This window comes from Bombina bombina, chromosome 6, assembly GCF_027579735.1.
Source record: "Bombina bombina isolate aBomBom1 chromosome 6, aBomBom1.pri, whole genome shotgun sequence".
NCBI classification, from domain to species: Eukaryota; Metazoa; Chordata; class Amphibia; order Anura; family Bombinatoridae; genus Bombina; species Bombina bombina.
The window spans coordinates 15,605,159-15,622,606 of NC_069504.1; the positions used below are offsets into that span (position 1 = coordinate 15,605,159).

The 17,448-nt window shown below is 41.2% G+C and overlaps 2 non-coding genes across 2 annotated transcripts; both read right to left on the bottom strand.

The window, feature by feature from the left end:
- Positions 1-7,126: 7,126 nt before the first annotated feature.
- TRNAP-AGG (transfer RNA proline (anticodon AGG)) lies at positions 7,127-7,198 on the bottom strand. The gene has a single exon. It is a non-coding gene; the product is annotated as a tRNA-Pro (tRNA).
- A 1,951-nt stretch (positions 7,199-9,149) lies between these two features.
- On the bottom strand, positions 9,150-9,221 carry TRNAP-AGG (transfer RNA proline (anticodon AGG)). Its single transcript has one exon. It is a non-coding gene; the product is annotated as a tRNA-Pro (tRNA).
- Between the last annotated feature and the right edge of the window lie 8,227 nt (positions 9,222-17,448).

Below are 17,448 nucleotides of genomic sequence, written 5' to 3' on the forward strand. Positions count from 1 at the left end.
CTGATTGAAACCGTATGAACTTGGTCCTCGCTAGCTGAGGCCAAGCCTTGAGAGCATTGAATATCGCTCTCAGTTCCAGAATATTTATCGGTAGAAGAGATTCTTCCCGAGACCAAAGACCCTGAGCTTTCAGGGATCCCCAGACCGCGCCCCAGCCCATCAGACTGGCGTCGGTCGTGACAATGACCCACTCTGGTCTGTGGAATGTCATCCCTCGTGACAGGTTGTCCAGGGACAGCCACCAACGGAGTGAGTCTCTGGTCCTCTGATTTACTTGTATCTTTGGAGACAAGTCTGTATAGTCCCCATTCCACTGACTGAGCATGCACAGTTGTAATGGTCTTAGATGAATGCGCGCAAAAGGAACTATGTCCATTGCCGCTACCATCAACCCGATCACTTCCATGCACTGAGCTACGGAAGGAAGAGGAACGGAATGAAGTATTCGACAAGAGTCCAGAAGCTTTGTCTTTCTGGCCTCTGTTAGAAAAATCCTCATTTCTGAGGAGTCTATAATTGTTCCCAAGAAGGGAACCCTTGTTGACGGGGATAGAGAACTCTTTTCCACGTTCACTTTCCAGCCGTGCGATCTGAGAAAGGCCAGGACGATGACCGTGTGAGCCTTTGCTCGAGGGAGGGACGACGCTTGAATCAGAATGTCGTCCAGGTAAGGTACTACTGCAATGCCCCTTGGTCTTAGCACAGCTAGAAGGGACCCTAGTACCTTTGTGAAAATCCTTGGAGCAGTGGCTAATCCGAAAGGAAGCGCCACGAACTGGTAATGTTTGTCCAGGAATGCAAACCTTAGGAACCGATGATGTTCCTTGTGGATAGGAATATGTAGATACGCATCCTTTAAATCCACCGTGGTCATGAATTGACCTTCCTGGATGGAAGGAAGGATAGTTCGAATGGTTTCCATCTTGAAAGATGGGACCTTGAGAAATTTGTTTAAGATCTTGAGATCTAGGATTGGTCTGAATGTTCCCTCTTTTTTGGGAACTATGAACAGATTGGAGTAGAACCCCATCCCTTGTTCTCTCAATGGAACAGGATGAATCACTCCCATTTTTAACAGGTCTTCTACACAATGTAAGAACGCCTGTCTTTTTATGTGGTCTGAAGACAACTGAGACCTGTGGAACCTTCCCCTTGGGGGAAGTCCCTTGAATTCCAGAAGATAACCCTGGGAGACTATTTCTAGCGCCCAAGGATCCAGAACATCTCTTGCCCAAGCGTGAGCGAAGAGAGAGAGTCTGCCCCCCACCAGATCCGGTCCCGGATCGGGGGCCGATATTTCATGCTGTCTTGGTAGCAGTGGCAGGTTTCTTTGCCTGCTTTCCCTTGTTCCAGCCTTGCATTGGTCTCCAAGCTGGCTTGGCCTGAGAAGTATTACCCTCTTGCTTAGAGGACGTAGCACCTTGGGCTGGTCCGTTTTTACGAAAGGGGCGAAAATTAGGTCTATTTTTTGCCTTGAAAGGCCGATCCTGAGGAAGGGCATGGCCCTTACCCCCAGTGATATCAGAGATAATCTCTTTCAAGTCAGGACCAAACAGCGTTTTCCCCTTGAAAGGAATGTTTAGTAGCTTGTTCTTGGAAGACGCATCAGCCGACCAAGATTTCAACCAAAGCGCTCTGCGCGCCACAATAGCAAACCCAGAATTCTTAGCCGCTAACTTAGCCAATTGCAAAGAGGCGTCTAGAGTGAAAGAATTAGCCAATTTGAGAGCATTGACTCTGTCCATAATCTCCTCATAAGGAGGAGAGTCACTATCGAGCACCTTAATCAGCTCATCAAACCAGAAATATGCGGCTGTAGTGACAGGGACAATGCATGAAATGGGTTGTAGAAGGTAACCCTGCTGAACAAACATCTTTTTAAGCAAACCTTCTAATTTTTTATCCATAGGATCTTTGAAAGCACAACTATCCTCTATGGGAATAGTGGTGCGTTTGTTTAAAGTAGAAACCGCTCCCTCGACCTTGGGGACTGACTGCCATAAGTCCTTTCTGGGGTCGACCATAGGAAACAATTTTTTAAATATGGGGGGAGGGACGAAAGGAATACCGGGCCTTTCCCATTCTTTATTAACAATGTCCGCCACCCGCTTGGGTATAGGAAAAGCTTCTGGGAGCCCCGGCACCTCTAGGAACTTGTCCATTTTACATAGTTTCTCTGGGATGACCAAATTTTCACAATCATCCAGAGTGGATAATACCTCCTTAAGCAAAATGCGGAGATGTTCCAATTTAAATTTAAAAGTAATCACATCAGATTCAGCCTGCTGAGAAATGTTCCCTAAATCAGTAATTTCTCCCTCAGACAAAACCTCCCTGGCTCCCTCAGATTGGGTTAGGGGCCCTTCAGAGATATTAATATCAGCGTCGTCATGCTCTTCAGTAACTAAAACAGAGCATCCACGCTTACGCTGACAAGGGTTCATTTTGGCTAAAATGTTTTTGACAGAATTATCCATTACAGCCGTTAATTGTTGCATAGTAAGGAGTATTGGCGCGCTAGATGTACTAGGGGCCTCCTGAGTGGGCAAGACTCGTGTAGACGAAGGAGGGAATGATGCAGTACCATGCTTACTCCCCTCACTTGAGGAATCATCTTGGGCATCATTGTCATTATCACATAAATCACATTTATTTAAATGAATAGGAATTCTGGCTTCCCCACATTCAGAACACAGTCTATCTGGTAGTTCAGACATGTTAAACAGGCATAAACTTGATAAGAAAGTACAAAAAACGTTTTGAAATAAAACCGTTACTGTCACTTTAAATTTTAAACTGAACACACTTTATTACTGCAATTGCGAAAAAACATGAAGGAATTGTTCAAAATTCACCAAACTTTCACCACAGTGTCTTAAAGCCTTGAAAATATTGCACACCAATTTTGGAAGCTTTAACCCTTAAAATAACGGAACCGGAGCCGTTTTAAGCTTTAACCCCTTTACAGTCCCTGGTATCTGCTTTGCTGAGACCCAACCAAACCCAAGGGGAATACGATACCAAATGATGCCTTCAGAAGTCTTTTATCAGTATCAGAGCTCCTCTCACATGCGACTGCATGCCATGCCTCTCAAAAACAAGTGCGCCACACCGGCGCGAAAATGAGACTCTGCCTATGCTTTGGGAAAGCCCCTAAAGAATAAGGTGTCTAAAACAGTGCCTGCCGATATAATTATATCAAAATACCCAGAATAAATGATTCCTCAAGGCTAAATAAGTGTTAATATCAATCGATTTAGCCCAAAAAATGTCTACAGTCTAAATAAGCCCTTGTGAAGCCCTTATTTACAATCGAAATAAACATGGCTTACCGGATCCCATAGGGAAAATGACAGCTTCCAGCATTACATCGTCTTGTTAGAATGTGTCATACCTCAAGCAGCAAAGGACTGCAAACTGTTCCCCCAACTGAAGTTAATGCTCTCAACAGTCCTGTGTGGAACAGCCATGGATTTTAGTTACGGTTGCTAAAATCATTTTCCTCATACAAACAGAATTCTTCATCTCTTTTCTGTTTCTGAGTAAATAGTACGTACCAGCACTATTTGAAAATAACAAACTCTTGATTGAATAATGAAAAACTACAGTTAAACACTAAAAAACTCTAAGCCATCTCCGTGGAGATGTTGCCTGTACAACGGCAAAGAGAATGACTGGGGTAGGCGGAGCCTAGGAGGGATCATGTGACCAGCTTTGCTGGGCTCTTTGCCATTTCCTGTTGGGGAAGAGAATATCCCACAAGTAAGGATGACGCCGTGGACCGGACACACCTATGTTGGAGAAACTGTAGTTTACCTCATTACTTGTCAGGTCAATGTAAACAAGTGCTGAGTGTCTGTTTGGGTGTCTGAGTGTGTTTCTTTGCGTGTCTACTAGAGTGTCTATATGTGAATCCTTATGTTTGAGTGTTTCAGTGTAGTAGTGTGTCTGTGTGTTTGTATGTTACTACCTTTACAACATTTCCAAGTTTAAATAAACACTTAATAATAAAGTGCATATACGTTTTAGTCACTTGGTCAAAATTTGCACATGGGGGGGGGGGGGGGCCAGGGCCTGATCAATGTTTAAGTCAGGGGCCCCAAAATTTCTAGTGGCGGCCCTGCTTATACATAATATTAGCGCCAGTCTGATGGCATGATGCCCAGATACACCTAATAGGTTTATACATAATATTAGCGCCACACTGACGGCATGATGCCCAGATCCGCCTAGTGAGCGTAAACATAATATTAGTGCCAGTCTGACAGCATGATATCCAGATACTTAGTGGGTTTTTACATAATAGTGGTGCCAGACTGACGACATGATGCCCAGATACACCTAGTGGGTTTATGCATAATATTAGTGCCATACTGACAGCATGATGCCCAGATCCGCCAAGTAAGCGTGAACATATTATTAGTGCCAGACTGACGGCATGATGCCCAGATACACCTAGTGGGTTTATACGTATTAGCACCAGTTTGAAAGCATGATGCCCAGATACACCTAATCGGTTTATACATAATATTAGCGCCAGACTGAGGGCATGATGCCCAGATACACCTAGTGGGTTTAAACAGAATATTAGTGCCAGACTGACGGTATGATGCCCAGATACACCTAGTGTTTAGATAAGGATGAGTGAGTGTACACTAATACTTAGAAATGGCAGTGCAAGCCTAACAATTCTAATTCCTCACAAATTAGAATAATGTGGTGTATTGGAGTGACGTTGTGTTAGGAGCGCCCCTAAAGGCTGACTGTGAAAGTGACTTTACTTCAAATATATAAACTAGAATTGTATCTATAATGAGATGAAATACTAAGTACAATATTCCCTGATGCGAATCAATAAATAACCTTAATTATATTTGGACTATGTGGGTGATCAAATAGTGTTTTACGATACTTTGAGAATAAACTTACGGACCCAATGTTCGCTCTGTGAGGAACTTGTCAAAAATCATGCAACAAGATGGATCTATATAAATAAAAATTTAATGTAAAAATACAAAGAAATTGACAATTCAATATCTCGGTATATGCTAATATTATTAATCAGTAAAATATAGACACCGGTGTCGCTATCAATAAAATATACTAATGTTGGTGACTATGCATAAAAACATTGATACAATCATCTGATGATAGAGGTATTTCAATATTGCTGCTACCAACAGCCACGTATTACATGCATGAAGATAATATAAGATACTGGAAATATATTCACAATACTTGATAAATATGTTCTGATATACAGTGAAATTATGAGTAATGCATTAGTCCATTATTTCTCTCCTTTAGCGTATGAATAATGAATTGGAAATGTCCAGGTGTATATCGTGGTGTGTTTGGGAACAATGATATTCAATTTTCGATAAATAAGCAACTGTTTTAAGATATGGTTTGTTTGTGTTCCAGATGGTTGCTATATTATGATTTCAATATGTTCTCACTGTTGTTTCTTCGGCTTCAGAGCTGGTAATGTTGTATGTTTACTCACAGTTCTTAGAAGCTACTTTGTTTCACTTGATGCTTCGACCGACTGGTCTATTTACAGCCCGTTTTGCTGTGTCCAATCTTATCCAATCCGTGTGGAGTATGATGAGTGCGCGCACTTTTTGAAAATCTTGTCTGTTGAATTCCCGTCTCCTACCGCTTCTATCTGTATTTAGAATTGGTTCTGGGAGTGGGATCAAACAGTCTCCTACCAATTCAGTTTGCACCTAAATATGTCAGTGCAATACTGATACAGGTCCTGGGAGATCTGTTTAGCGTGTCTTTAGATCTGGGAGCTGAGTAGTATGATCTACGCGTTACAGCTAATAAAATAGCCTTTATCAAGATGACAAGATTTTATTAGCTGAAACGCGTAGATCATACTACTCAGCTCCCAGATCTAAAGACACGCTAAACAGATCTCCCAGGACCTGTATCAGTATTGCACTGACATATTTAGGTGCAAACTGAATTGGTAGGAGACCGTTTGATCCCACTCCCAGAACCAATTCTGAATACAGATAGAAGCGGTAGGAGACGGGAATTCAACAGACAAGATTTTCAAAAAGTGCGCGCACTCATCATACTCCACACGGATTGGATAAGATTGGACACAGCAAAACAGACTGTAAATAGACCAGTCGTCGAAGCATCAAGTGAAACAAAGTAGCTTCTAAGAACTGTGAGTAAACCTACAACATTACCAGCTCTGAAGCCGAAGAAACAACAGTGAGTACATATTGAAATCATAATATAGCAACCATCTGGAACACAAACAAACCATATCTTAAAACAGTTGCTTATTTATCGAAAATTGAATATCATTGTTCCCAAACACACCACAATATACACCTGGACATTTCCAATTCATTATTCATACGCTAAAGGAGAGAAATAATGGACTAATGCATCTCATAATTTCACTGTATATCAGAACATATTTATCAAGTATTGTGAATATATTTCCAGTATCTTATATTATCTTCATGCATGTAATACATGGCTGTTAGTAGCAGCAATATTGAAATACCTCTATCATCAGATGATTGTATCAATGTTTTTATGCATAGTCACCAACATTAGTATATTTTATTGATAGCGACACCGGTGTCTATATTTTACAGATTAATAATATTAGCATATACCGAGATATTGAATTGTCAATTTCTTTGTATTTTTACATTAAATTTTTATTTATATAGATCCATCTTGTTGCATGATTTTTGACAAGTTTCTCACAGAGCGAACATTGGGTCCGTAAGTGTATTCTCAAAGTATCGTAAAACACTATTTGATCACCCACATAGAGTCCAAATATAATTAAGGTTATTTATTGATTCGCATCAGGGAATATTGTACTTAGTATTTCATCTCATTATAGATACAATTCTAGTTTATATATTTGAAGTAAAGTCACTTTCACAGTCAGCCTTTAGGGGCGCTCCTAACACAACGTCACTCCAATACAGATACACCTAGTGGGCTTATACATAATATTAGTGCCAGACTGACGGCATGATGCCCAGATCCGCCTAGTGAGCGTAAACATTAGTACAGACTGACGGCATGATGCCCAGACTCCTAGTGGGTTTATACATATTAGTGACAAAAAAAGTAAAAAACTGGGCTCGTCCGGGATTTGAACCCGGGACCTCTCGCACCCTAAGCGAGAATCATACCCCTAGACCAACGAGCCAGCTGAAGTTTATATTAGCAGATGTTTAGTTGAATGCCACAGCAGCAGCTGTATCCAGTATCACATTACATTTCCAGTACAAACTGTTATTACATATGAGCATAAACCAGATGTGTGCACAGACTTATAATTAACTAGTAGTTGCAAAAACGAGGAATAAATTACTTACATGTATTACAAATAAAATTGCATGGTTGTAAGTTGTTTTAAACAGGCTTAAAATTCTCCATTAAAATCTGTAAGTCCTAAGTATGGAATAGATTATTCCGATCTGGAATAGCTAATTCAGTTTTAGCATGTGCAGTAGTCACATTTACATTTGATGTCTGGTTTATACGTAATATTAGCGCCAGACTGATGGTATAATGCCCAGATGCACCTAGTGGGTTTATACGTAATATTAGCATCAAACTGACGACATGATGCAGCAGATCTGCCTAGTGGGTTTATATGTAATATTAGCGCCAAACTGACGACATGATGCAGCAGATCCGCCTAGTGGGTTTATACGTAATATTAGCACCAAACTGAAGACATAATGCAGCAGATCCGCCTAGTGGGTTTATACGTAATATTAGCACCAGTCTGACGGCATGATGCCCAGATAAACCTAGTGGGCTTATACGTAATATTAGCGCCATACTGACGGCATGATGCCTAGATACACCTAGTGGGCTTATGCATAATATTAGTGCCATACTGACGGCATAATGCATAGATGCGCCTAGTGGGCTTATGCATAATATTAGTGCCAGACTGATGGCATGATGCCCAGATACACCTAGTGGGGTTTTACATAATAGTGGCGCTAGACTGACAACATGATGCCCAGATACACCAAGTGGGCTTATAGATAATAATAGCGCCAGACTGACGGTATGATACCCAGATACATCTAGTGGGTTTATACATAATATTAGTGCTAGACTGACGGTATGATACCCAGATACATCTAGTGGGTTTATACATAATATTAGCGCCAGACTGACGACATGATGCCCAGATACACCTAGTGGGTTTATACATAATATTAGTGCCAGACTGATGGCATGATGCCCAGATTCGCAAAGTGAGAGTGAACATATTAATGCCAGACTGACGGCATGATGTCCAGATACACCTAGTGAGTTTATATATGATATTAGCGCCAGACTGACGACATGATGCCCAGATACACCTAGTGGGCTTACACATATTAGTGCCAGACTGACTGCATGATGCCTAGATACACCTAATAGGTTTATACATAATATTAGCGCCAGACTGACGGAATGATGCCCAGATCCGCCTAGTGAGCGTAAACATAATATTAGTGCCAGTCTGACAGCATGATATCCAGATACTTAGTGTGTTTTTACATAATAGTGGCGCCAGACTGACGACATGATGCCCAGATACACCTAGTGGGTTTATACATAATATTAGTGCCATACTGACAGCATGATGCCCAGATACATCTAGTGGGTTTATATACATAATATTAGCGTCATACGGACGTTATGATGCCTAGATCTGCCTAGTGAGCTTATACATAATATTAGCGCCAGACTGATGGCATGATGCCCAGCTCCGCCTAGTGAGTGTGAACGAAATATTAGTGCCAGACTGACGGCAAGATGCCCAGATACACCTAGTGGGTTTATACATAATATTAGTGCCAGACTGACGTCATGATGCCCAGATACACCTAGTGGGCTTATAGATAATAATAGTGCCAGTTTGAAGGCATGTTGCCCAGATACACCTAGTGGGGTATTACGTAATAGTGGTGCCTGACTGACGGCATGATGCGCATACACACCTAGTGGGCTTATACATAATTAGGGCCAGACTGACAGCATGATGCCCAGATCCACCTAGTGAGTGTAAACATATTAGTGCCAGACTGACAGCATGATGCCCAGACTCCTAGTGGGTTTATACATATTAGTGACAAAAAAACTACAAAACTGGGCTCGTCCGGGATTTGAACCCGGGACCTCTCGCACCCTAAGCGAGAATCATACCCCTAGACCAACGAGCCAGCTGAAGTTTATGATCAGCAGATGTTTAGTTGGATGCCACATCAGCAGCTGTATCCAGTATCACATTACATTTCCAGTACAAACTGTTATTACATATGAGCATAAACCAGATGTGTGCACAGACTTATAATTAACTAGTAGTTGCAAAAACGAGGAATAAATTACTTATATGTATTACAAAGAAAATTGTATGGATGTAAGTTGTTTTAAACAGGCTTAAAATTCTCCATTAAAGTCTGTAAATCCTAAGTATGGAATAGATTATTCCGATCTGGAATAGCCAATTCAGTTTTAGCATGTGCAGTAGTCGCATTTACATTTGATGTCTGGTTTATACGTAATATTAGCGCCAGACTGACGGTATAATGCCCAGATGCACATAGTGGGCTTATACGTAATATTAGTGCCAAACTGACGACATGATGCAGCAGATCCGCCTAGTGGGTTTATACATAATATTAGCACTAGTCTGACGACATGATGCCCAGATACACCTAGTGGGTTTATACCTAACATTAGTGCCATACTGACGGCATGATGCCCAGATAAACCTATTGGGCTTTGTGACGAGACCAATCTCGCCACTGTGCATTGGAGGAGCCTGGTTGCCCGTCTGCTGCCTTTAGACTATGGCCCCATGTTGAAACACTTACTTTTCCCCTGCAAAGACACAAAAGCCAGGTCATTCAGTACTTGCTCTATTTGAACAGTGATACCCCAGATAGCTATGCCATGTAGTCCATTTGTATAACGAAAGACTTTGGCTCCATGGCAATTGAACTGTATGTGTGTGACCTGAGCGCCATTTAGTAATAATGTGCGCTCAGATGTAGGCTCTCTCGGGATTTGTTGAATGTACCTGTTTTATGCAATGGCTGCACAGTTATATATTTTTATGTATATTATTGTCTTTTGCTACCATGTGTTCAATGGAGTTTTGCCTCTGTCCTTGGAGATAATTGTATTACTTCCCAATTATCTCAAGGATAGAAAACTCTGTGGAACTGGTTTAAGGTAACTGCATCACCCATTGTGCAAGGTAACTGCATCACCCATTGTGCAAGGTAACTGCATCACCCATTGTGCAAGGTAACTGCATCACCCATTGTGCAAGGTAACTGCATCACCCATTGTGCAAGGTAACTGCATCACCCATTGTGCAAGGTAACTGCATCACCCATTGTGTAAGGTAACTGCATCACCCATTGTGTAAGGTAACTGCATCACCCATTGTGTAAGGTAACTGCATCACCCATTGTGTAAGGTAACTGCATCACCCATTGTGTAAGGTGATTGCATCAGGCAGAGGGGAGGATTTTGTGTGGGAGTGTCTGAGAGTATTGTATGTGTTTATTGGTTGTTTTACAGAACCATGTGGGTGGTACTAATGTGTAAGAATGTGTATATAAGAACAATAAACCCACAGCTCTTGCTGATATCTGTTTGACCCATGCTTGGGGGGAGGGAGAGGGGAAATTTACTGTATGCTGTGCCTCTGAAAGGGAAGATCACTGACGGCATGATGCCGAGATCCGCCTAGTAGGTTTATACATAATATTAGCGCCAGACTGACGGCAAGATGCCCAGTTACACCTAGTGGCCATATACATAATATTAGTGCCAGACTAACATGATGCCCAGATCTGCCTAGTGAGCGTGAACATAATATTAGTGCCAGACTGACTGCATGATGCCCAGATACACCTTGTAGGTTTATACATAATATTAGCGCCAGACTGACGGCAAGATGCCAAGTTACACCTAGTGGCCATATACATAATATTAGTGCCAGACTAACATGATGCCCAGATACACATAGTGGGCTTATAGATAATAATAGTGCCAGACTGGCAGCATGATGCCCAGATACACCAAGTGGGGTATTACGTAATAGTGGTGCCAAACTAACGGCATGATGCGCAGATACACCTAGTGGGCTTATACATAAATAGGAAAAGTTGTAGAAATAATGGTGCTGAAGCGAGGGTAACAATTAATAAAAATGGGGGTACATAGGGGATGATTACCCAATAGGACAAAGGCCTAATAGGACAAATATCATAAAAAGAAATAAATCTATAATATAGCTAATTATTCAGAGTAATTCAGAGAAATAAATCTATAATAAAAATAGATCAATATTGAAAATGGCTGATAATCCAGAGATAGTGGTAATATATACAGAATTTATTAACAGAATATATTAATCAAAATTGAGACAAGTAAAAAAAAAAGAAAAATGGATCAGCACTTAAAATAAATTAAATTAATATGCACACTTAAAAACCTAAATTAATAATGGGCAGGTAGATTCCTCGAAATATATAGTAGTATATAATAGTAACGTGTAATTAATTCTGCCCTTTACACTAGCTCGTAGAAAGCAGATTAAAAGGGAAGTGATTAACCACAAGTAAATCACAAACTATAGCAACCTAACACAAAGTTAAAAATATATTACAAAGTAGCAATGACACAATACAAAAAACTGGAATACATAAATCTGGACGTCCAGCGTTTAAAATAAGCAGCAAATAGAAGCAAATTTGGGCAAATGTGAGAACAAAGTCAGTGAAATATGGAGGTGCACTTAATAAGAGGACTAACGTATGGTTTTTACCGCCCGCTGGTATTTAGAGTCAGTCATGAAAGGGTCTAACGCTCACTTTCCAGCCGCGACTTTTCCATACCTCAGATCCCCCTACGCCAACTGCGTATCCTATATTTTCAATGGGATCTTTCTAACGCTGGTATTTAGAGTCTTGGCTGAAGTGAGCGTTAGAAATCTAACGACAAGACTCCAGCCGCAGAGAAAAGCCAGGAGTTAAGAGCTTTCTGGGCTAACGCCGGTTCATAAAGCTCTTAACTACTGTGCTCTAAAGTACACTAACACCCATAAACTACCTATGTACCCCTAAACCGAGGCCCTCCCAGATCGCCGCCACTCTATTAAATTTTTTTAGCCCCTAATCTGCCGACCGCACACCGCTGCCACCTACTTTATCCCTATGTACCCCTAATCTGCTGCCCCTAACATCGCCGACCCCTACATAAAATTTATTAACCACTAATCTGCCCCCCCCCAACATCGCCGCTACCTACCTACAATTATTAACCCCTAATCCGCCTCACTCCCGCCTCAAAAACCCTATAATAAATAGTATTAACCCCTAATCTGCCGACCGGACCTCGCCGCTACTCTAATAAATGTATAAACCCCTAAATCTAAGTCTAACCCTAACACCCCCCTAAGTTAAATATAATTTAAATCTAACGAAATAAAATAAATCTTATTAAATAAATTATTCCTATTTAAAGCTAAATACCTGTAAAATAAACCATAATATAGCTACAATATAAATAATAATTATATTGTAGCTATTTTAGGATTAATATTTATTTTACAGGCAACTTTGTATTTATTTTAACCAGGTACAATAGCTATTAAATAGTTGATAACTATTTAATAGCTACCTAGATAAAATAATTACAAAATGACCTGTAAAATAAATCCTAACCTAAGTTACAATTAAACCTAACACTACACTATCAATAAATTAATTAAATAAACTATCTACAATTATATCAACTAAACTAAATTACAAAAAATAAAAAAAGATTACAAGAATTTTAAACTAATTACAAGCGGGACCATCTTCAAGCAGCCGACGCGGAGCCATCCTTCTTCACCGACGGACTAACGACGAATGAAGGTTCCTTTAAGGGACGTCATCCAAGATGGCGTCCCTCGAATTCCGATTGGCTGATAGGATTCTATCAGCCAATCGGAATTAAGGTAGGAAAAATCGGAACAGCCAATAGAATGTGAGCTCAATCTGATTGGCTGATTGGATCAGACAATCAGATTGAACTTGAATCTGATTGGCTGATTCAATCAGATTTTTCCTACCTTAATGCCGTTAGTCCGTCGGTGAAGAAGGATGACTCTGCGTCGGCTGCTTGAAGATGGTCCCACTCCGCGCCGGATGGAAGAAGATAGAAAATGCCGCTTGGATGAAGATGTCTGCCGGTCCGGATGTCCTCTTCTGCCGCGATAGGATGAAGACTTTGGACCCTCTGGAGGAGCTCTTCTTGCCGGATAGGAGGAAGACTTCGGACCCTCTTCTGGATGGATCGGTGATACCCGTCGTGGTGAAGACAAGGTAGGAAGATCTTCAGGGGCTTAGTGTTAGGTTTATTTAATGGGGGTTTGGGTTAGATTAGGGGTATGTGGGTGGTGGGTTGTAATGTTGGGGGGTATTGTATGGTTTTTTTTACAGGCAAAAGAGCAGAATTCTTTGGGGCATGCCACGCAAAAGGCCCTTTTAAGGGCTGGTAAGGTAAAAGAGCTTTACAATTTTTATTTTAGAATAGGGTAGGGCATATTTTTTATTTTGGGGGCTTTGTTATTTTTTTTTAGGGGGCTTAGAGTAGGTGTAATTAGTTTAAAATTCATGTAATCTTTTTTTATTTTTTGTAATTTAGTGTTTGTTTGTTTTTGTAATTTAGTTGATATAATTGTAGATAATTGTAGGTATTTTATTTAATTAATTTATTGATAGTGTAGTGTTAGGTTTAATTGTAACTTAGGTTAGGATTTATTTTACAGGTAATTTTGTAATTATTTTATCTAGGTAGCTATTAAATAGTTATTAACTATTTAATAGCTATTGTACCTGGTTAAAATAAATACAAAGTTGCCTATAAAATAAATATTAATCCTAAAATAGCTACAATATAATTATTATTTATATTGTAGCTATATTAGGGTTTATTTTACAGGTAAGTATTTAGCTTTAAATAGGATTAATTTATTTAATAAGAATTATTTTATTTTGTTAGAATAAAATTATATTTAACTTAGGGGGGTGTTAGTGTTAGACTTAGCTTTAGGGGTTAATACATTTATTAGAGTAGCGGTGAAGTCCGGTCGGCAGATTAGAGGTTAATAATTGTAGGTAGGTGGCGGCGACATTGGGGGCGGCAGATTAGGGGTTAATAAATATAATATAGGGGTCAGCGGTGTTAGGGGCACATAGGGATAACGTAGGTTGCGGCGGTGAACGGAGCGGCAGATTAGGGGTTAATAATAATATGCAGGGGTCAGCGATAGCAGGGACGGCAGATTAGGGGTTAATAAGTGTAAGGTTAGGGGTGTTTAAACTCGGGGTACATGTTAGGGTGTTAGGTGCAGACATAGGAAGTGTTTTCCCATAGGAAACAATGGGGCTGCGTTAGGAGCTGAACGCTGCTTTTTTGCAGGTGTTAGGTTTTTTTCAGCCCAAACTGCCCCATTGTTTCCTATGGGGGAATCGTGCAAGAGCACGTTTTTGAAGCTGGCCGCGTCCATAAGCACCGCTGGTATTGAGAGTTGCAGTGGCGGTAAATTATGCTCTACGCTCCCTTTTTGGAGCCTAACGCAGCCCTTCTGTGAACTCTAAATACCAGCGGTATTTAAAAGGTGCGGGGGAAAAAAATACACGCGTAGCTAACGCACCCCTTTGGCCGCAGAACTCTAAATCTAGGCGTAAGTTAGTACAGTTTTTTCTAATCCGCAGGAATTGTGCTTTGGGAAAATATTCTTTCCACTTTGGGATGTGGCAACTCTCTGCATGTATCAAGTTATTAGAATCTACCTTCTTAAAGAAGGTTTTTGTGTTAAATTTATCAGAGGTAGTCTCAATATCTAGGACCAGGAAGGAAATTCTATATTTATTTCATGGGTAAACTGTAACCCTCAATCATTCAGGTTCATGGAAGTAAAAAATTCTAAGAGTGTTTTTTCAGTTCCTTTCCAGATGATTAAGATATCATCGATATACCGCTTATAGGGCCAATTCTACTCAATTTTTTCACTTATACATAAATAGGGCTAGACTGACAGCATGATGCCCAGAACCCCCAAGTGAGCGTGTACATAATATTAGTGCCAGACTGATGGCATAATGCCCAAATACACCTAGTGGGCTTATGCATAATATTAGTGCCAGACTGACGGCATGATGACCAGATACACCTAGTGGGATTTTACATAATAGTGGTGCTAGACTGATGGCATGATGCCCAGATACACATAGTGGGTTTATACATATTAGTGCCAGACTGACGGCATGATGTCCAGATACACCTAGTGGGTTTATACATATTATTATTATTATTATCGGCTATTTGTAGAGCGCCAACAGATTCCGCAGCACTATAAACAAAGGGGGAGTACAACAAAACAATTATAGGGTAGAGGGCCCTGCCAATAGTTGCACTGTTGTAGTCAGCTCTTAAGAAGGTGATCTACAAACAGCTGAACTATTAGGCTTACATGCTAAGAGGGTTCAGGGGATTGCAGTGGAGGAGAGGAACTGGTATTAGGAAAGGTTAGCGTAGGTTGTATGCGTCCCTGAACAGTAGAGTCTTTAGGGAGCACTTGAAGCTTTTAAAACTAGAAGAGAGTCTTGTGGAGCGAGGCAGAGAGTTCCATAAGATGGGATCCAGTCTGGAGAAGTCCTGTAAACGGGAGTGAGATGAGGTGACAAGAGAGGAGGAGAGGAGGAGGTCATGAGCAGAGCGAAGGGGACAGGAGGGAGAGTATCTGGAGATAAGGTCTGAGATGTAGGGGGGAGCAGTGCAGTTGAGGGCTTTGTATGTCAGAGTGAGAGTTTTGTGTTTGATCCTAGAGGCAAGAGGAAGCCAGTGAAGGGATTGGCAGAGAGGCGCAGCAGATGAAGAGCGACGTGTAAGGAAGAGGAGTCTGGCAGAGGCATTCAATATGGATTGTAAAGGAGCTAGGCGGCAGGTGGGGAGACCAGAGAGGACAGAGTTGCAGTAATCAAGGCGGGAAAGAATGAGAGAGTGGATCAAAATCTTAGTTGTGTCTTGTGTAAGGAAGTGTCTAATTTTAGAGATGTTTTTAAGGTGGAAGCGGCAGGCTTTAGCCAATGACTGAATGTGAGGAGTGAAGGAAAGATCTGAGTCGAATGTGACCCGAGACATCGGGCGTGCGGGGTAGGGGTAATGATGGAGTTGTCGACAGTTATAGAGATATTGGGGGTGGAGATTTTGGAAGAAGGGGGGAAAATGAGGAGCTCAGTTTCGGAGAGATTTAGCTTGAGGTAGTGAGAGGACATCCAGGAATAGATGTGAGAAAGACAGTTAGTGACACGGGTTAGCAAGGAAGGAGATAGTTCTGGTGCAGAGAAGTAGATTTGGGTGTCATCGGCATACAAATGATATTGGAAACCGTGGGACTTAATTAGGGAACCTAGTGATGTATAGATTGAGAAGAGAAGGGGACCGAGGACAGAGACTTGCGGTACTAATATGCCAGACTGACGGCATGATGCCCAGATACACCTAGTGGGGTTTTACATAATAGTGGCGATAGACTGATGGCGATGTCCAGATACACCTAGTGGGTTTATACATAATATTAGCGCAAGACTGACGGCATGATGCCCAGATACACCTAGATTTCCAGATTCACCTTGTAGGTTAATACATATTAGCGCCAGACTGACGTCATAATGCCTACATACACCTAGTGGGCTTATACATAATATTAGTGCCAGTCTGACAGCATGATGCCCAGATACACCTAGTGGGTTTATACATAATATTAGTGCCAGACTGACGGCATGATGCCCAGATACACCTAGTGGGTTTATAAATATTAGTGCCAGACTGATGGCATGATGCCCAGATACACCTAATGGGCTTATGCATAATATTAGTGCCATATTGACGGCATAATGCCTAGATCCGCCTAGTAAGCTTATACATAATTTAACTGCCAGACTGACGACATGATGCCCAGATACACCTAGTGGGGTTTTACATAATAGTGGCGTTAGACTGACAACATGATGCCCAAATACACCTAGTGGGCTTATGGATAATAATAGCGCCAGTTTGACGGCATGATGCCCAGATACACAGTGGGTTTATACATATTAGTGCCAGACTGACAGCATGATGCACAGATACACCTAGTGGGGTTTTACATAATAGGGGCGCTAGACTGACGGCATGATGCTCAGATCCGCCAAGTGAGCGTGAACATAATATTAATGCCAGACTGACGGCATGATGCCTAGATACACCTAGTGGGCTTATACCTAATATTAGCGCCAGTCTGATGGCATGATGCCCAGATACACCTAATGGGTTTATACATAATATTAGCGCCACACTGACGGAATGATGCCCAGATCCGCCTAGTGAGCGTAAACATAA